The sequence below is a fragment of the Anser cygnoides genome, chromosome 3 (genome assembly GCF_040182565.1).
Source record: "Anser cygnoides isolate HZ-2024a breed goose chromosome 3, Taihu_goose_T2T_genome, whole genome shotgun sequence".
Lineage (NCBI taxonomy): Eukaryota > Metazoa > Chordata > Aves > Anseriformes > Anatidae > Anser > Anser cygnoides.
The window spans coordinates 41,000,771-41,022,821 of NC_089875.1; the positions used below are offsets into that span (position 1 = coordinate 41,000,771).

At 35.5% G+C, this 22,051-nt stretch overlaps 1 long non-coding RNA gene across 1 annotated transcript; it reads right to left on the minus strand.

The window, feature by feature from the left end:
* Positions 1-327: 327 nt before the first annotated feature.
* LOC106048335 (uncharacterized) lies at positions 328-21,117 on the minus strand. Its single transcript, XR_001214133.3, has 3 exons — positions 21,033-21,117; positions 8,286-8,374; positions 328-1,378 (listed from the first exon to the last, which is right to left on the minus strand). It is a non-coding gene; the product is annotated as an uncharacterized lncRNA (long non-coding RNA).
* Between the last annotated feature and the right edge of the window lie 934 nt (positions 21,118-22,051).

Sequence of the window (22,051 nt, forward strand, 5' to 3'; positions counted from 1 at the left end):
CTCATTCTTTTAGCATGAGAGCTGATGCTGTCAGGATCAAGGTCAGAGCACAGTAAAGCTCAGTCAGGGCAGTGATCTTTAAAAAACTGCTGGTATAAAAAGTGCCTTCTTGAGTCACAGCCCAGTGAGCAGAGCAGCTTTGCAGCACTCCACCTTCTACATTATAAGAGAAAGGCACAGTTCCTTCCAGTCTTTTCTGCTTATCTTCCCTTACAGTGTATCTGAAAAGAAAATACTGATAAATTTCAGGGTGAAGATTTGAGAAAAGATTTATGGGCCATGAATATTACATAGTATTTTACTAAGCAAATGGAATAACTAATAGCACAGGAAATCATTGAAGCTTTAAATCGGCAATGGTTTGCATAAAGGAACTACATCTATCTCTTTGATAAAGAGGCACTTCATAGAGTAATATTTTCCCTAATGCATACAAGAGTATGTATCTCTATAAAACAAGGTAAATATTCAGAGTAGCAGTCTTTATTAAATCTAAGCTTCACAGTTTTGTTTCTCTGTTAGTTTTTTTTTAATGTATTTATTTTAGTGAATAAACACACAGGTATAGAGAAGTGTCACAGTATTCTTAACTGAAAATTGCCTTTTATATTTTGCTTTTACTTCCCTGGGTTGCATTTTCCCAAGGAGAAAAAAAAAATGTACACACACACATGCACAAACACACTCAAACTACAAAAATACCCCTCAGAGTGTTCTTTACAATGGTTTCTTGCTTTTGAGATTACTCTGGAGAATGATAGTTTGCAAAGATATTAACAGTTAGCATAAGTTCTCTTGTTATGATAACCATCAAGGGATTCATGCAGCTAATATTTCTAGTCATCTTCTAATATCATGGGGGCAAAAAGAAAACTTTTCTTGGGGATCTATCAGTACAGAAGCCCGGATTAGTTGCACTGTGAGGATGACTTCTCTTTCCAATACACGGTAGCCTCAAGTCCTCATTCAGCTATTCTTAGCCTTTATGTTGAATCTATCCTATACATTGATTGCCTGAAGAGAGACTTTGCAGAAGCACTGCAGGAGTATTGTAGACATGGGTTTCTCCAAACTGATTTGATGATTTCTTGCTAAGAAACTTTAACATTAGCAATTATTTCAACAGAAATAAAATTCCTAAATACTATGCATGAAAGATTGAGCAAAATTGATTTTTTGTTTGTAAAATGTATGACCAGTTGAAAAAAATATGTATATACACACTATAGTGGTAATGTCCTTGCTCACTCATTATAACATTATGATATTAATGAGATTCTCAGCAAGAATAAGGAAGTCAGATTCTGTCAAAACAATTGTATTTATAAGACTTCGATGTCCCCATCTTCAATGTTGATTCTAAACAAAAGACATTATTCTGAAAAAAAAAAAAAAGAGAATTTATAAAATCACGAATGGTAAAGTGCTTTAATATATGCAGGCTTCTTTTAAAAAGACAGAAATGTAAGGTGGATGGGGTGAAAAAAAAAATACCCAGAACGAGAACGAAAATAAATCATCTGCATGCAATCAGCATGGGTTATAATGACAGTAGGCATACACAAAAACAAATATGATGGTGCTGAGAAACTTTGAATAATAGAAAGGTTTCTTGGATTGGTTTCCAAAGTTAGCTGTAGATCATAATATTGTATATCAAACATTGTCATACCATGTGTTTTCCAGGAAAAAAAAAAAAAAAAAAGTCTCTGAAAGGAAAGGAATGGATGGTAATTTATATAAATGGACCTTTTCAGTCACATCCCCCCCGCCCCCCTTATTAAATATGCAATATATAGGTTTAAAAAATTGCATGTAAATTTTGAAAAGAATTAAAGAATGAAAGATTACAGAGGAAAGTGTCAGATAATTAGCAATTCACAGTGTTCTGAATTTGTTCACTATTTTAGTCTCACCAGATCAGAATATTTTGATTTTAGTCAATTCCAAGCAGCAATGAAAGGTTATGGTTTATGCATTTGCATAATATGTGCACACTACAGTTGTCATGGTGGCACACTTAATTGATTCAGTTTTAGTAATGACAGTTTAATTTTTATATTCACAGCACAATTGCCACTAATCTTTTTGCCTTATTGCTGAGAACTGAAGCATCTAGTTCATTTGGAGTGTTGGAAAAATCTTATTGCATACACAAGTATAAAATAATTGGCCTATTTGAATGCTAATTACATTTAAGAGTCTTGCATCCCTTGTTAGAGAAATTCAGCTTCTACCATGGATTGGAAATAAACTTACTGGGATGTGGCTGTGAGTACAAAGACATCAGCGAAGAAACAAAAGCCATTAACAGATGACAGGATGTGGGAGGCCAGAGAACTAAATAGATTCAGATACAATCAGTATAGTTTCATGGTCTGAAATGGGCTATAACAGAGATATGTTTGCTAATGTACTGGGATCCTGGTCTGATATCTTCAAAGATCAGTAAGAAGTCATTGCAAAAAGGGTATAAACATGTAACAGTATAACGGATATGCATCTTACTGTGTCTGGAGTTTAAAAGACAAATATGTTTCTTCTGACTTTTCCCTCTTTTCTCATCAGTAAGCTGCTAGAACTTCACTTTGGTCATTTTCTTATCTTGCTTATTTTTAAGGCTCAAGAACTGATGCAGTATATGCAGCAGCCAGCATGCTGGATGTCTTGTTGAAGAAAGATCTTAGGCTATGCCTTTTATGCTGATGAGCCTCAGCTTGTCTGATATTTCTACTGTTTGTGAAAAACAACATTATTGCAGCAGCCAATTTCTCAGCAATCAGAGAGTACTATCCAAGCTGATGGAAGACTTGGAAAAAGATACCTGAAACTGTTCTCGCCTGTGGCTAAAAGCTTAGAAGAAAAAGTGAGTCATTGCTGCAGCATTACCACAGTAAGCTCTGCAGCTAAATGAGTGAATCCCTAATTCCCTTTTTTCCAGATTTAATGGGAAACAAATTTCCTGATCATAACTGGGCAAGAGAGAAAAATTTCCAGTAAATATATCCAACGATATCAAGAGTTCAGAGACCCTAGTTCTAAAGAACTAACCACTCTGAATCTTATGAATGCAAGAGATGACACTTAGAATTGATACATGATGGGTTTTACTTAGTTATAAATGAATAAAAAGGTACTTGTGCCAGAAGAGATTTAGCAGGCCTGGGAAAGCCAAGGAGCGCAGAGAAAGGTAGATAACTGTTTCTGAAGATGTTTGCTCCTGGAAAGATATCAGCAGAAGCAACATATCTTCAGAGAAGCACTGAGCACTCTCTTTGCTACTGTTTCCTCACCAGACCATTAATAATTGTTGCAATCCCTGACAATGTGATTTATTAGTGGATTAAGTGGTCACAAATGCTTATTTATGACTTATATGCAAACTCACAGAAAACAAGTGCAAGAAAAATTATTCTCAAGACTTGAATCTGCACAGAAAACTTTGTGTGTGAAATATAAATGGGTTAAGATAATTTCTTCAGTTAACGCTTTGGCTAAAGGTAGGAGAGGGACAACAAGTATCAAAAGAACCAAAATGGGAAATGTTTTCTGTTAGTAAAAATGCAGGAGAAAATCCTCTAGAATAGACAGCTGTCTCAAAAAACCACTGGAGAACCGCAAGTTTGTGTCCTGTAACAGGTACTGTCTAGGCTATCATATTCTCTGGATTCATCCTCTCTCAGCCTCCCTTTTTTGGACAAATAATCTTTTGTACTACTAGTTTAAATATCTTTTGACACAAGTACTTGAAATTAATTCTGCTAACTCTAATCACGCAGCATAATATTCAGTGTCTCTTCTTCTTCCATCTGTAGTGCTTGTGTCATTATTAACACTTAATCAAAATGGCTGCAGAAGAACATCCCATAAGGTTTTTCATTAATTTTCATCTGGAATAAACAATTCAAATTTTCAAATATGTGTACTATAGAAGAATTTACTTCCCACATATACATAGTATTTGGGAAATTATACTAAAAAAACACATACAGGGAGCCACAGAGAGGGGAAAGGGTATTGTACTTTGAGTTTTTATAGATTTCTGTCTTTTCTGCCAAGTGCAGGAGCTAGTGACAGGCAGAAGGGGACTAAAAGACTATCTGTGTCACAGACACAGAGGATGATTCTCCATGATCCTAGGCACTGCACTCTCCCTTAGTGTCTTGTTGTCTTCTGTAGCTACAGCTGCAGCCAGTGGCAGCTTCATAGTAACAAGGAGTAGTGTACTTTACATTTATTTATTTATTTATTTATTTATTTACTTACTTACTTATATACCAGGCTCCCTCTGGGAGCTATCTAGATCTATACCAACATTTATTTTAGGCAGAACTTGATCAATTAATTATATTAAGCACCTAGCACAAGGCTTTCTTATTGCTCTGAACAGACTAATCACTAATTCCTGTATTAGTGGTAAAGCTCATCATTTCCATTACCACAGTCTTTTTCCAGGGCTGCTGTTGACAAAAGGCACTGTCTGGCAGTACCTGAGGTGCAAACCTTAAAGCACTGTGCCCTAAGAAAGCCCTAAGGGAAGGGTTCAGTTTGCATAGACAGTAGATGTTACAATTCTGGATCGTATTTTCATCTCAGTGACACTGCAGGAGTGACTTCATAGGTACTGAACTTACTGATCACATCGCTTAGGTTTTCATTTAGAAGAGCTAAAGTCAGGTACCATGGGGAAAGTAAATGCTGAAAATGAAACCTCCCCCATCCCAGACACAGATATAGAGTCATGATTTATTTTCTCTGTTACATTTGTTACTGAGAATCTGAACAAACTTTTCTGAGTATCAGGATGAACTTGCTATACTTCCTACAACACTGGAAGACAGAAACTCTCTTGGTTAAAATGTTTTTATTCTGTAAGAGAAAGAAACATCTGACCACTTTGCCTTCAACCACTGTGTCATTTAATTACCTGGAGGCAACCTGTTTGCAAACAGCAAAATAAAACAAGATTTGTGCTTTGGCAGCAAAACAGCACACTGTCTCATGTGACATGTAGGCACTTCTTCTCATGGCAGTTTTCCCTAATGCTCTAGAAGTCAGAAGAATTCCTAAATATAAATTATGAAGTACTTAGAATCAGTTTGATTCAAAATATTAATTACCTAATTTAAGAGCTGGATCCAAAAATGACTAAAGCCAGTGGGAGTTTCCCCACTGAGATTAATCAGGTTTGAGTTAGATTCTAATTTAGCCTCTTTTTAGCCTTTCTTTTTTTTTTTTTTTCTTTTATTATTATTATTATTATTGTCCACAGAAAAGATAGAAGACAACATTAAGAGAGTGAAGCCTATAAAGGTAAAAATCTTATGGTTTTGAGATTTTGTTTTCATTGTAAAATAAGTGACCCAGTTACTCATATATATCCTTTAAAAAGCCAATGGCATATATATATAATATAATACCATTTAATATTAGAAAGCTTATCAGGGATTTGTAATTTGAGACATGATACTTTTAAGAAGCATGTTACCTCAACAGATGGTAACAATGCAGTAATAATTAACTTTATTCATTAAAGTAATTGATTACCACCAACATTTCTTATGATTATTTGAAAAAAAAATAGTTATCCTAATACAGAGTCACAATAATAATTTTAAAATGCCAGGAAAAGTGGCTATGCTATCCAAAAAGAGCATCTCACTTGTCTCCATTAGTAATTCTAAAATATTGCACACCTGCTCCAAGTGGAAGTCTAACACCATCCCTCCCTTTATGTTTAAGAGATGTTTAGCACTGAAACAAGTGGAAATATATTGCAGTCTGAGAAGGCACAGGTGGCAAGTCCCCACCTTTCCCTGGAGGGTGATGGAGGAGCGGCTGGGGTCTGTCTTTTCAGCAGCTTGTTCCATGCCAGACTGCAGCCTGGGAAGGCTCTGGATCCAGACACAGGGGGGTATCAGGAAGACACAGAATGGCCTTAGTTCCTCTTCTGTTTTGGGGAAAGTAGCCAGCAAAGTGAGGGAAGAAGATGAGGGCACATTGCTTTCTTCTGTCTAGCGCTGATCACGCATTTCAAGTCGGTGAGAATTTTTAGGAGATTTAGTTTAGAATTTCTTGAATTTTTAGTCCTCGTGTCACTTAGTTGGATTAATGTAGCTACATAACTTCTGGGGAGTGGGTGCTTCAACTGCACTACATTGGTCCTAGCAGATAAAATAAGCCTCATAAGTTCAGTTCTGATCTTACCTGTTCCCTTCCATATTACCTCCTATACAAACTAATATCATTCTCTTGTGGTGATCCCAACTAACTCTGTTTAAGAGGCAACTGATAAGAAGAGCCTGTCAGCATCTTTCCTATCAATTCCAGTGTTTAAACACTCCTATGGGTTAGGTTTTTAATTTCAGCTTGGCTTTTTTAACTTCTAGCAGCTGTCTCTTGTTTTACCGTTCTCCAAAGAAAGGCCCACTAGTGAGTCTGAGCATTTACTGCTGGCTTCAAAAGGAGGGTGCAATGTTGGACAGAGATAGTGCCTACATACCCAAAACTCCCCTTGTGCTGAAGGTAAGGTTTGAGGTTCTCAGACTGTAATATATTTCCATTTGTTTCAATGCTGAAAAAAATAAATAAATAAATAAAGGCAGATGGTAAGAATATTAGATAGTATTGCATATTAAATGCATTTTTTATTTAGTTCTAGTTCAGTTAATGTTTCTGGATACAAGTCACGTTGTAGAGATAAGTTTAGTCAGTGTCATTTTTTCTAATGTCAGAACAATGTCTTACAAACTATGGTTTAAAGCTTTATCTACATTTATAAGGAATGCAGCTAGCAACAAGTTGTCAGAATGGACCTATAGTGACATTTACCTTTCTTGGCATGTGTATCCTTCCCAAGATTTGTGTAAGGAAAGAGGTATACACACTCTTAACTCAAAACAACTAAAAAGAGAAAAACAGTTTGATATTCCAACTAGAGATCTTTAGGAGAACTCCCATGAAATAAAAGAACTGGGACAAGATTTTGGGACAAGATATTACAACATTAGGTAAATTCAGCAGCATGTTTACAGAACCTTCTCCCCAGCAGCACACACTCTGTTCTCCATGGTCCTCCATTCCCTACCTGGCTGGTAGAGATGCCTTGCATAGCTGTGGGAAGCCACCAAAGATGACAAGCACAGGGCTTTGCCTGCAAATTGCTTTTTTTGTTTGTTTGTTTGTTTGTTTTTTTACAGGATCAGTGGGACCCTGCCTTTCTAGCCTGTTTGCCATTCTCACCAGTTATCATATACAGTTATTATACAGCCAAAGTGAGAGCTGCAGAAAATCAGCAGCTCTTTATCTCAAGAGCAGCAGAGACAGATGGGCCTCTGTGCCCAAGCTCTCCTTGTCATGAACCAGACAGGGTAAATGGTACCACAGACCTGCATCACACACTGCAGGTATCCTTTTCCATAACCTAAAGTAAATCAGCTAAAAAGATTAAAAGCATTATTTGTTGATTATACACAAACACATACACTGATACAGAGCTTTCAATGCTCCTCAGTGCATTTGCTTGGCAGAAAGGAGGGAATAAACATTATGTGCTCTTATTTCTCTCTTCCTATGTTTCTACTTTCCCACCAGTGGGACCAAACCCCTGCCTAACCTTGTCTGTATGATGCAAAAAAAGAAAGCATTTTGGTTGGGTTGCCATCTACGCTTTCCTTATGTTTGCTTCACATGGGTGGGTGTAAGTCACTACTTAAGGCAATGGAGGATCAGGTGTCACTGCAGCACTTAAAGGAATGAACCTCTGAGATGATATTATGATGTCCTACAGCAAAACCATATCAGAAAGGTTTTGAATGTAGGCCTGAATGGAGTGGGTGCAATTCCGCTCAAAATCTCATGCAATTAGTAGGGCAAGATGCCTAAATTTGACACTAATTTATTTTAGAGGCATTAGCTTGCTTTAAGCCCAGTTTTGTTTGTTGCTTTTTTCTCTGTAATCACTCCTCCTCCTGTGTGACAATGTCTGTCAGGTTGGCTACCCTGACAGTGAAGTGACAGCCTGCCAGTGAGGCAGCAGCAAGCGGTTAGCTAGCCCTTTTGTCACTCTTGGAATCTGACTCAGAACTGTGCAGGCATTAGTTTTTTGTGAGGTTTCAGGAAGGTGCAGAGTCCAAGCCTGACACATTCAATATGCCATCTCTCAGCCAAAATAGACAGAACAGGAGCTCTTTTCTAATGTACTGTTGCAAGGGAGTAATTTTTTTTTTTTTCCACCTCTGAAACTATCTCCATAGAAGGGAAGCAGGTGCCAGGTTATTACTTACCACAGTTATTCTCTCTTCTGCTCAAAGTCAGAGCTAAATGTTTGGAAGGACCAACAGCTTGCTTTTGTTCTGTTTTGGTTTAGATGGTTCTGTAATGACCAAAAGAGAGTAATTTGGCATTTCACTTAAAATTGTTTTTAAATGAAAACAAAAATCAAGGGTCAATCTGTGTCCGTATGTTCAGCATTTGACAAGAGACATGTAAGTTTCTATGCAGTCCAGATGCATATACTCTGAGTATGCAGTTGATCTTTCCATGCTTTTCAGTGTTGTCTCACTGGAGTGATAGCCCCACAGACTCTGTTAATGAAGGGGAAATAAATTACCAGCGATGAAGACTGGATTTTAGACTCTGCTTCTGTTTTTTCCCTGGCTGATAAACCTTTCTCATTTCTGATGAATCTGGCTCATTTCACCATATTAATGTGAAATGAATTTATTATTTTGAATAAACAAGGTAAATGGCATCCTGACAAGAACATTTGTTTTCTTGTTTCAGAAAGTGATTTTCTAAATATCTGACAGTGTTGGAATACAGAACTAAAATATGATTTGCACTACATAATTTGTAAAGAGTCATCTGAAAACAAAACATAATAAAAAGTTTATTCTGCAATGTTAATTTCATTTTCTAAATTTGAATAAACATTTAAAAACTAAATAACTTTAATCTGAGTTAATTAAAATATTAAATACATATTTTCCTGCTCTATTACTAGAAGCAACAATTTATGAAAATATTTAAAATGTTTAAGATGGAAGTTTTGCACCTTTAAAGCAATGGATTTCAGAGAGTTCTTCCACACCTCAGATGCTTTTCTGGAAGATCTATAAGGATATATCAATACCTTTAAGGTAATACAAAGGAAACAGATTTCTCTATAGTAACCAGCACTAGTCGCATGACAAATTGACAGTAAGTAGCTTTTTCAGCAAGATGTTAGTGGAAGATTTCTCTATGGACCTGAAGCTAAATCTCAGGACTATAGAGAAAAATATAGATTAATTCTACATTTAAAAATGCTTAGAAGTTTCTAACAATCTAATCTGAAATATTTCTAAAATATGGCTAAGAAAATATATTAAAACTTTCAAACACTTAAAAACATTATTAGTTTTACTCGTATAAGCAATATCATCAGGAAGACACAAGTTCTTTATAGCTTTGGCCTGTTAGCATCCTGGAACAGAAGTGTTCAGCTTGTGAGATGCTTTACAGCATTTTCACATGCCAGCCCTGATGACAGATATAAGAAATGGTCTGGTATCTCACTCGACCTCTGTCTTGTTTTCTTGAGTGCTTAACAAGCTGCTTTAAGAGGCAATATTTTCCAGGTTAGTGGTTTTGACCTTGCTTTTATCCCTTTCTTTTCTTCATTGCTTATTACCCAAAAACAATCTGCATCCCTTCTATTGGATAAAGGTGAGGTTTTGTTTTGTTTTGTTTTTGTTTTTGTTTTTTTTTCAAATGCATCCAAAATGCTTACAATAAATATATCTTATCAATAGCTGAATGAAAGGTTTTTAAAGTTTTGCCATAACTGCTAGTGGGGCTGCATACCAGTACAATTAATTGGGTGAATTAGTTTTTTATTAAGGCCACATGTGAAGTTCTTCTTAATGTACCTGTTTGAGCAGAAGCTGAAGGGAGTCACACTACATTTCCTCAGCTCATAAACTGTCTTCCTTTCTCAGGTAATTGTATTATTCCTGATTCCAGCTCCAGATTTCTAATTCTTAAGTTGGCTTCTGGCTTTCCAGAATTTCATCCCAACAGGTGAGCTGGATTGTTTATGCCCTGATTCCTTAAGCATTCAGTGAACTACATCTGCAATGATGCCACAGGTAAAATTCACTTAAATGGAATTGAAGTTGCATCCCCTGAGTTTGGCACACAGATTTTTTTTTCTTTAGCAGCTAGTGGCACATAAATGTTAAATTATAAAATACAACTAATGACTTCTAAGCACAAATGGATCAATATACCCAACATGTGAAAAATGTAGGAATAAAATTCTATATTAAATTATCTCACAGGCAGAATCCAAACAATCCTTGAAATGCTTAAAATCTCTCTGGGTAAATGCTTAGCATGCATTTTTCCTAAACTCTATCACTGTTATGTCTGTTTTTCCTTTTGTCAGCCTCATCAGCTCATTAGTGTTCTCTTCCCCAGATGCCTGCACATAGCACTATAATCCCACTTTACAAAACTGAAAATAACTTGGGAGCACACTTAGAGCATGCCACTTCAAATTGGATAAAAACTCACTGCAATACAACAACTAGAAGTGGAATTTAATTGAGTCTGAATTTCAAACATAATATTTAAGAGCTGATTTCAATACTAATAGCCAGGCAAGAGTACAGAAGTGTAAGAATACATGATAGGAGGGTCCCAGATAGGTTTCTTTCTTTAGCAGAACAAGTTCAGAAATCTAGAAGTGAAGTAATCTTGCTAGAAAAGCAAACCGACTTCCTTCCACCTGGTTTAGTTTTATTTGACTCTATTTCTTACTGGCAACAGACAATATTAGTTGGATCATTTTAACAGTTTAATAAAAAGCTGTTACAAAATAATCAAAGTGTTGGCCATGGTGATTGTGGAAAAAAGGAGAGAAAAGAAAAAAAAAAAAAAAGGAAAGAAAGAAACAGACCCTTGAATTTGTTAAAACACTGTGGTCCTGTAAGGTTGAATGAATAACTACTCTAGTGGTTCTTAAGGGAGATGTTAATTTTGAAGATTTACTCATTTGTGACATTAATGATCTTCATATGACATGTTTTGTAAGTATAAGAGAATTATGGGCCAAACTGACATATAGGAACTCTTATTCTCATCTCAGGTCCTTTGACATTCATAAACACATTTACAATCATTTGATTTTTGTGTCCTGAACTTGGTGGTGTTTATCTAATAGTAGCTGTAGGTAAATGATTAAAAAAAAAAAAAAAACCTACAAACAACAACAACAACAAAATACCTTAAGCAGGATAGTTACTTAGGAAAGTTAGTGAAGGGGTTTTTAGCCAATTCAGATAAAAAGACATTTAGAATTTTTTTTTTACAAATACTGTATTTTTCTGGTCACTTTAATTTATGGAGTTTCCAAATGAAGGAAGCAATCTGAGTTTGGGACTTACGTTTGTTTGTTTGTTTGTTTTTAAGTAAATATATTTTCTCTTTGTACACAAAATAAAATTTTATATGGGACTGATTAATCCATGGATATTTGTGATAATTTACTATTTGCAACATGTTTTTAAGTGTTTGTGTATATTAATGCATGGCAAGATTTGACTAAATCTTTGAATTCATTTTATGATCAATGCGTACTAAATATTTATGATAGCATTTTCTTTAATTCACAGAAATATTCTCAGTACTAGCTTGATCCCTTGGATTTCTGTGAGCACAGTAAGCCAAAGATCTAAATAAACACTTATGTTTAGCATCCCATGCTGTTAAACTGTATGTCTGGATTTTACAAAGAGTTGAAAAAAAGATTTAAAGGATTCAATTATTTGACTTTCCTTGACTAACTGCTACTTGACATAACCACCCATGAATTCTGTGAGAGATGCAAATCTGGATTCTTTAGCTTAGACCCCTCTTTCTGACAACCTTTATGACAACAGCTTCCAGACAGCTTATAGTAAAGAAATGGTGACCTGGGCACCAATCCTGTAAGCTTTTCTGCTGCCTAATTTAGCTTCAGGTTATGCTAGGCAACTGTTAAACTCAAATTGCTATTACATTTTAGATCTGTGCTACCTTTAAGTACATCTGTACTTTACATCTCTCTTTCAAGTACTAAATGTTTTCAAGTTACCTACAAGTTGCATTTTGGATAATATGCATTTTTTAAGAATGTAACCCTTTTTCATCATCTTTTGTTTTGTTTTGTTTTACTGATCTTGGGTAGTGCATGTAGGTGGATGCTGAATGGTTCAAACAAGCAACTAATAGGTAACCATTATTCCTGCCAAAGTGAATGAAATTTTCAGGGCTCACAAACATTTTTTGAACAACAGCTGTCTAAATATTTCTGAGAAAAGAATAATGTGTCATCCTAAGTAGAGATCTTATAGAAATTACTTCTTCTACTCATAAAAAATGCACATACTATTTTTCTTGTCATAAACAAAAAATTGTCCCAACAGTCTCTTGTGCTGTTGGAAAGTGCATAAAAATTGTATAAACCAGCACTTGAAACTTCTGTTCAAAAATCATGCACAACAGTCAGCATAATTCTAGCAGTAGGTGGAACCCAGCAAACAAATGTCAGGTGCACGGCCATAATGTTGTTGACAGAGAGATGAAAATATATGTGTTATATATGACTGTTTGGAATATATTCAGAGTAGAAACATCTGGGTCAGTAATGAGGTTTGAGAAAGCTGAAGAAAGGATAGATATTGCTGTGTGTTGAGCCGTGAAGATAGAGCTTGGATACTCAGAAAAGGAAATGGAGAAAAACTGGCATTCTGTTGAGACTGAGGAAATAATTTAATGCTTTATTAATATATTAGCAGTCCGTTAGGTTGCAGGGATGGAATGCCAAATCTGGAAGTAAATGACTGCTCCGTCAGCAGTGAATTTTCCTCAACAATTGGTAATGGGAAAAAAAGTACGATCTTTGTGTCATCAGAGAGGGAGGAAGGCGTTACTCTAATTGATCTGATTCCCAGACCAGAACCCTCCATTATGCTTCCTATGAAGGCTAAAATGATAGCCTCGAAAATGATGTAAATTAGTTATTTTGGATGACTTTAGTTGCTCTTTCTGAAGGACTCTCTGTGCTTCCTTGTGGAAGCAAGCAATATAGAATAACCTGCATATCATTAACAGCAAGTCATTAGCTGGGACTCAGGAACGGTGACTTGTTCTTTAACAATTGAAAGTCACTTTTCTGGAATAAGCTAAGTCACAGAAATTTAGTGGTTTTTTTTTTGTTTTGTTTTGTTTGTGTTTTCATAGAATTTACAGATTATGACTTTTATAACATTTGAAGTAACCACATGGTCTTTACAGACATTGATCTCAATAACAAGGAGGGTTTTTAATACAGTAGGAGTACATTCAACTTTCCACCTCACTTTACCACTGAAATGCTATACTATGAATAAAATAGAAAACCAGGATGTAAACACAGCATTCCTGATCAACATCTTTCATGAGTTATGTCATCCAAAATTGGGCACTAAGCTTCAGGTAAAGCTATACTTTATATGTATGTATATAAAATCACTATTTATATTACTAATTATACATTACACCTATATTACTAATTATACATACTGTTTATCCATTTTTTTCATGTTTGATTCATGCTCATGTTGTGATCCATTTTTCTCCAAAGACCTTTCCTGTAACACTGCTTTTCATAGCTTGTATTTATGCTACCAATTTTTCATGCTGAAGTAGAAAACTTTAAATTTGCCTTTACTGAATTGCATCTTAATTTTTTCAGGCCATTATTCTAGCTTATTTAGACCCATTTCAGTTCTGCTTCTGTAACCCATCCCATTCCAGTTTCATTTTGTTTAGTTACGGCAAGCGCTACCAAGAGTCAGTAGACACTTGTAGAAACGTCAATAGTCAATACATTCTTCTCTTTGACAGCAGGCTAAGTTAAAGGTTTCATAGCCAACCTCTAATAGTGTCATCTAGACCACAAGCCCCTAGCTTGCTTATGAAAGTCTCCTGTGAAACAGTATCAAATTAAAATTTACATAATTTACATCTGCTGCTGTTTCTCTACTCATGAATCCTATTCCTCTATTATAGCAAGAAGTCAGATTTCTCTGATAGGATTTGTTCTCAATGAATCCATGTTGGCTCTTGATCATCTTTGTTTCTTCTAGCTATTCACTCGTTCCCATTATTTTTCTGGAAAATGAAATCTAAGTTGTTAATGTACAAGTAGTTTTTTCAGGTCATGCTTTTCTCTGTGTTCTGGAGAAGTGTTATTTTGTTCCTTTTCAGTCACCCAAAGCAGACAAATCATCAAGTCATCACCGTGTTCTGAGATCTTTAGGGTTACATTCAAAACATATTACTTAGAAAACCATTTAAAACAGCATACGATAAGGGTCATTGTAGCAAACAATTTCAAAATATTTTTTTGTGTGTGTGTTCACAAACCCTTCTGCTTTTTTTATTCCAAGCTAAAGTAATACTTTATAGTCATTAATAGATCAGGCATTAGCCACCCAATTGCAAATGTTACTCATTTCTTGAAACTTGTATTGCAATATCTGTTGACCTTCTTGATGCCATTTACCAATAAATTTCCCTTTCTTTTTAGCTGTAGCACATTTTCCTACAGCATATAATGCACCACATATTTCTTAAAAGCATTTCCTCCTCTTGCTTATATTACCCCTCTTATTGCCTATGTTACACTTTTTATGTGCTTTGCTAGCTTTATCTTTTGCCCGGAACTCCCTGATTTTGTCCCTCCATACTATTACTTCTTCATATTCCCCTTGCAGCTGGCCTAGTTTCTACTTTCTGTAAACTTCATTCTTGTTCTTGAGGTCCAAGAAGAACCCATTGTTTAGCCAGGATTCTAGCTCTCACTACAATTTTATCTTTCATTTACATTAATTTGTGGTTTTGTTTCTTTGTTTACTTAGATATTTACTGGCCTAAAATCCAGCATTTTGGAGATGTCAAAGCTAACATATGCAAAAATGATTTCTGAGCAAATCGTAGCATGCTCTGTTGAATGGATGCACAGTTATAATAATCACAGGAAGTCATATCATAAAAGCATCATTTCCAATTCTTTTCTTAACATATCAATCATAAAATTCTTTAGCTAAATGATAAAATTTTAATAGTATATCTCAAATCATTGTTATTAGCAGTATATATAAGAACATGAATATTATAAAGATGTGTAAGCACAATAAGTTCAGCCTTACTATAAATTGTCAAAAGTACTATTTTCCTGACAAAATTTATGGCATCTTCTTGGAATGGAATATGTATTGCTACTCTCCAGTAAATATTCAATATAATCTCTGTTCAGAGGGATGTATTCCACAACTATGAATATCATTACAATATTACTCCTACTATGAACAAGATGATATTTTGGAAGGCACTCTGAATCAATTATAAGACCTATATCACAATCATCATTTCATGTATTTTAATAAAGCCAAAAACACGAGTCTTTCCTTGTACCTTTTCCCAGGTACCTCAGTTGTAAAGACCTGTATGTTGGATTCTGAGGATAAATTGGCTAAATTTAAAATAATTAATCTATATTATAGATGACAGGAATTAAGATTTGGTAACCAATTTCCAGGAAATTCTTTGGTTATTGCTATAGCTAATGAAACATAACTTCAAAACAAACAAACAAACAAACTCCTTATGACTCTAGCAACTCTTAGTGGAACATTTTACTTATGTGCTAAATGCATTAACAGAAATAAGGTATAAATACTGTCAAGTCTTCAGATAAATGTTGCTGCTGTACTCTTAGCATATTGCATTATAAGCTGTTAAAGCTGCATTACCAGAATCTGAATAACTTCCACAAAAAATAAGGCATTTAATAAAAACAGTTTTAGAAAGCTCTCAAAATTTGTCTTGTGGAAGTATTCTTGAAAGGATGTAATATTTTGTACCAATGGTGATTTCAAGTAGCTGTCTATATACTTTCTGTTAATTCTGCCATATTAAATTTTAATACTGAGTACTTTAACATATAGTAAGCCTTGGCAAGCCATGACCCTTACTTGCATCTCTTTCCACCTGCTATAAAGGTAACAAATAAGTGAATGAAACCAGCAATCACAAAAACTACATTTTAGCTGAACAACAGATATACTGAAGAAGGTGCACCAGAAGAGATTTGATTTTAGATGCATAGTTTAAAGAGATAGGGAAAGAAAAAATCCCAGTTGTGTGGTTTTTGCTTGCCTTTAAACTCTTAGGAAAGCTTGCAAAGGACTGAGGCAACTTTGAGACATTTCTGAGGAGTGAAGCTGGCTTCAGGTGGACATGGGCAGCTGGCTTCAGTTCTCTGAAGATGGCAGATACAGAGCCAGTGCCAGATTAGTCAGACTGAGAGCTTGTATCCAAAGAAACCTAAGGCACAATAGTCTAATATATGACATAAAATCACAAATAACTACTGAAGGATCAGGGCCATTTGTAACATTCCTTTAAACTATGTGCTGCTTACTTAGAAGAGAATTGGAAGCAAACTTAGGGAAAGAATGACTGTAGGTGCCGGAGAAAGTCTCGGGTACATCAGGATTGAATCCAGCCCTCCAAAAACACTGTCTTCATAGAAATCACTCAACATATCTTTGGAAAGTAAAGGCTAAGTTAAGGAATACCCTGCCAGAAACTGCTGACACCACATTCAATCTACAACAGCAACTGCAGCACCAGCACTTTAAGGCACAGGAAAAATATATAGAAAAAAAGTGTGGGGGGGGAATGTTCCTGTGTCCTTTTGTCAGAATACTGATACAAATAGGAAAAAAAATCATTCAAAGAAAGAGTGCTCAGTCTTTGAGATGCCCAAATGCTGCATTCAGCTAAAGGTGATTACAGGCCAGTGGTTTTCTGAACTTGGAAAATCATTTGATATTCATGAGGAAACCCATTTGGTAAGGAAGTAGGTGCTGTAATTGCATTTCAGTACTCTTGTACAATATGTTAAAAAGAAAGGGCTGATTTTTAGGTAAGATGTCAGAGGTTGTTAATGAAGCTCATCACTCTGAAATAGGAAAAGGTCAAGGCAGTACTTCTATTTCATTTGGCAGTAAATCCCAGCACCTAAATTTCATTGAAATAGATCTTTCTTCTTTCTATTACCTATGGATATATGGCACTTGCCACCAGAGACACCCCAAACAACCCCATCACTACAAGCTCATATTTGCTGCACCCCTGCACAGAGCAGGTGCGTGGCCATAGCTGCTGGCTGAGACAGTGCAGCATGGGTGAAGATTTCATTGCCCAAGGTCCCATGGAAAGCCAAGTGTCACACAATCCTGTGTCCCCTTCTATGCTCTGAATGCACTCTCATTTGCAGCTTTAATTTTTAGCTTTTAAAGTATGACTTATTCTCCAGCAAGCTTCTGAGACAGACCAAGATACCTGAAGTGTTTTTTGTTACTAATCTTATTTTACTAGTGAAGACTACTCTTAGTCAGGAATTTTTATATTGCTTTTCTTGGAAAAAAAAAAAAATTCATAAAACATGTGAATGTCATGAATGTCCAGCCTGGTACTCCACTTGTCACAGATGTGAGTCTTATTTCTTTGCTCAGAGAAAGTATGCAAAAAGATGCCCCTTGTATGACCAGGGGACAGAAAGAAGAATAAAGGAAAGAAGGAATTTCAATATGTAGGAGATAAATACAGCTACTCCCTGACCATCTCTTATTTTTTATTAAAAAATAAAAATTGTCCTTCTTGCAGCTTGACGGGACTGGGATACAAGTGAAAGGAGATACGTTAGAAGTAAATGAAGGGAAAAGCTTATGCTGTGATAGGCTGTCACTGAGATCTGTAATGGCAAAAGGAAACAAGCTATCAAGATTAGCATCAGGGAAGAAATTGGCGTCTGATGGAAAAGGTATGCTTAGATTGCATTGTTACTGCTCAAGCCTGGCTGACAACAGTATCTTTACTGAACAAGACGTGTTAGCTTTAAGGAAATGACAGTGTTTAGCAGCCACAGAAAATCTGCCCAGATCAATTAATTGAAATACCAGTGAAGGTCTTTGACAGAGAAAGATGTATGAGAACCTACCGATTCAAACAGTTAATACTCTCCATTTATTTGCTAGCTGCAAGCAGAGAATAAAATAGAGGTATAAGTATGCTAATGCAGGTAGGCATTTAGGCAAAATAATTGCTGGGCAATATTTTCTCCTTTGTGACCCCGGACAAAATTCCTTTATGGGTGAGTAGAGAAAGAGTGACTGTGAGCAATTGCATTCTGAATGTTATAATTTATTTTCTATAAGCCATGTCATATTTTTTTACTTAGTACTTCGGTCTTCTGAATGTGATAGAAGAGATCTAGTCACTAGATTGCATACAGCATGCAAAACCAAACTCATAGAAAGAAACCAGCACTTGGCACCCACAGAAAACACTTGTGCATGCTAAAAAGGAGGTGCTGAGGGAGAAAAAAAAGTGTTTGTTGTAAAGAACTTCAGCTTACCTGACAGAAAAAGCAATCAGTTGGACTCTTTGTAATCTCTTATTCATTACCCAATTTGAAATACTTTAGTCTGCATTCAACTGAGAAATCTTGCATTTATAATAGATGACTGGTGATGCCCCTGAGCATCAAGTACATTGAGCAAAGAACCATAGGGCCAGAAGGAACTTTTCGTTCATCAATCTTTGTCATGATTATTCTCACCTGGCTGAGGCCTAATGTCTTTCCCACACTGAGTTATAGAAATTATATGAATTTCCATTGTGCATGTTTACTTATTTGGAACAGTGTCTCCATATAGACAATCAGTGTAGGACTAGTTGTGAAAGACAATACACTTAACACCATTGTTGAACATGGTCTTCTTTCCTGGTACCAGACTTCAGCCCAAGATCCTGTACTGGATATCTCATCCCTTGATCCTGCATATATTTGTCTTATATAGCACAGAGATAAGCTTATCAAACTTAATGGAAAAACAGCTACTTCTTTCCACCCTGAACCTCTCTTCTTTGATAATTAGAAACCTTCTATTTGTTAGCTTAGATTTATTCGTGGTCAGGCTTTACTGGTTAGGTTTGTGGTGTTCTCTCTCTAGTGACTTAAAAAATAAAAGTATTTTAAAGCTATCAGTTTTTTCCACAAAAAGGGATGGAAAACCAGGCTTGGGTGAATCAGGACAATGACCCTATCTAAAGACTAAATAATTTATATCTGGATTATATTCATATGTATCTCCTCTCCTCAGTTTATGCTCACACATCTTTTTTTTTTTTTTTTTTTCCAAATCTCTCATTTCTGAAAATAAAGGACAAAGAATTGATTGAAGTTTTGCAATTATCTGTAATATTTTTTATTATATCAGAAATATAGCTCTCTAGAATTAAGTGTCACTGTTGTAAATTGTTGAGGGAATCTAAGGCAAATCATTTAGAGAAAGAAATAATCAAATAATTGTCTTAACAGCAGGTCTAGAAGTTTTTTCTTAGGAGAAAAAAGAAAACAAACAAGCTGTATATTTAGATGGATAGACAAGTAATGTTCTCTAGTTGGTATAATAAAGAGTGAGTAATGTGCCATTTTGGCTCAGCCAGTGAACTAGAAAATTTAAAATCAGATGGAAAATAGAGGAGCTAAAGCTACATAAATCAGTCGTGAAAGAAAAGCTTTTAGATTTTGCTATTAATCAAGACCACACAATACCTGAATCTGAAATATGATAGGGAGTTTGTTATTGAAATCTCCATATAAATTAACCATTAGCTGTTGCTGTTCCTTTAGTACATCATGAGAAACAAGACAATGTTGTTTTCATTGTATTCAAACCTCAGTTATGAGTGTCTCCACAGTGAGCAATATTTACAGTTTATGCATTTATTGTCCTTTTCTAATTTGTACTTTCATTTAGAGAGTGATATGCAAGCTTGTGTCATTGTAAACATTCCAGCACAGGGTAAAATATTATATTTTCAGGCTGTTATGCAGAAGCATAATAATTATGAGCAATCTTTGTTCTTGTAAAAATGTCCAATAATCTTGTGATGAATGTTCCACATTTCCTGATAACATTAAGGTCACCAAAATAACTTCAGATCTTCAGAAATGAAGGGCATAGCACTGAGAAGTAGTAGTAAAACCCATGCATAGCCAAAAGCCATGATTTAGAGATCTTTGTGAAAGTGTCATAAACAGTGTTCTTGGTCTATAGATGAAGATATATCAGCATTTACTATTCAGTGTATGTATATACAGTAACTGGGAAGTCAGCAACAACTGGAATATCCAGTAAGAGACTGGGCAGAACAATTTATGTTGATTTAGCTTGTCTGGGAGTCATACAACACCAAGCAGGTGCCATTGTGTTATTGTACTTCAGAGTCTGAGAAATGGGTGAGATTGGGCTATGGCTGCATTCAGCACAGAAAACATTGATATGATGCTTGAATACATGAGAGCAGTGACGCAACTGGTGGTGTCAGCAGGGATTTTACAGACCCTTTTTCAGCTTGTCACTAAGGCTGGATTACAAGATTTTGATTTTAGCAGTTAGATGTCCAAAACACAGTTCTGCTCTGCCTGGTCTTAGGAGTGATGCGATAAAAGTCTCACTGTTCTTTTTTCCCTTTAGGATTACACTGATAAAATTAAGCATATACAAAGCCTCAACTTAAATCAAGGCAGAACCTAAACGTTGATTTTCTTGGTGAGTTTTAATATTTCTAAAAATTTTTTAAAGATCTTAAAAAATATTTAAATGGGCCTGAGCTTTATTGTGAACAGATATGCCTGCTCATAGTACAGCTGAAATCTAAAATGTACACTATAGCATGTCAATTTACAATCTGTATGGGCTGATTGTTAATTCTGACCTCTAAGTAGGGCACGTATCAGTTGAGGGTTGTGTCTGTCTTACATGATGTGCCTCTCTTCTAGCATACATTACCTGGCTTAATTTCAGTGAATAATGGAACACAGAGTGTGAGATGATCAATGGATGTGGACAGGGGACAGAAAAGGGAACACAAAAGCTGCTACATACCTGGAGGGGGGTCTCACTCCACACACATCTGGGACATGGTCAGGACACACAGCCTAGGAACTAGAAAGTTCTTAGCTGAATTTCTTCCTACTCATTTGTAACACCTGAAAATGTGTTGCATAAATATTTTAAAGAGATCTTGCCTTTTTGTTAGTTCTTAGGTATTGTTGTTATGAAAGTAACTTATACATGTGAGTTAGTTGGTGTTATTGAACAAAATATAAGAAGATTACAATGCCAGTTGTTTTGAGCGCTTCTGCTTTCAAGCATGAAATGAGTTGGAATCTAGAAAAGCTCATTTTTCCTAAAGGCAAACCAAGTGAGTAGATGAAAGCAGAAAGATGTTTGAAACGGGAATCATTATATGTGTTTTCTAGCCTCCAAGGAGTTGTTTTCATTGCAAGCTGCTCTTTATAAAATCAGTATCACACTCAGTGTCTTATCTGTAGCTATCTACAATGGTGAAATTAGACATGTTATTTCAGTAGATGTTTGTCCTGTCAGCCTCAATTTTACCGTGTTCCGATGAAGAAAGGAGACATTAATTATACTATATAAGGAATTACCACTGTTCCCAATACTCAGTTCCAGTGTAAATACTTTGACTATCACTTCATACTGTTACTGTTCATGCAATTTCTCAACAGCAGAGAAATTCTGCTTTTATGCTTTCAAGGACTGTCTCAGACATTAAACATCCAATTCCTTTATCCTTCAAATTCAATTTTTTTTTTCTTTTTTTGGGGGGGGAGAAGACCAAGTGTGATTGGTATTTTACTCCGAATTACTGCCTGGAGTAAAAACTACTGCCTAAATTGTGATTACAAACCAATAATTTAGTAGGTAACAAAATTGCAGCTTTTCTCTGTGTCCTAAAGAAATTTCTTTTTATTTTTTCTCTTTTTCTTCAGCTGACAAAATTTTAACATGAGAGGTGGTGGCTAGCTGCTTTTTTTTTTTTTTGTTGTTTTTTTTTTCGTTATTGTCTAGTGGTTAGGGTACACCTGTAAAGGTATCAT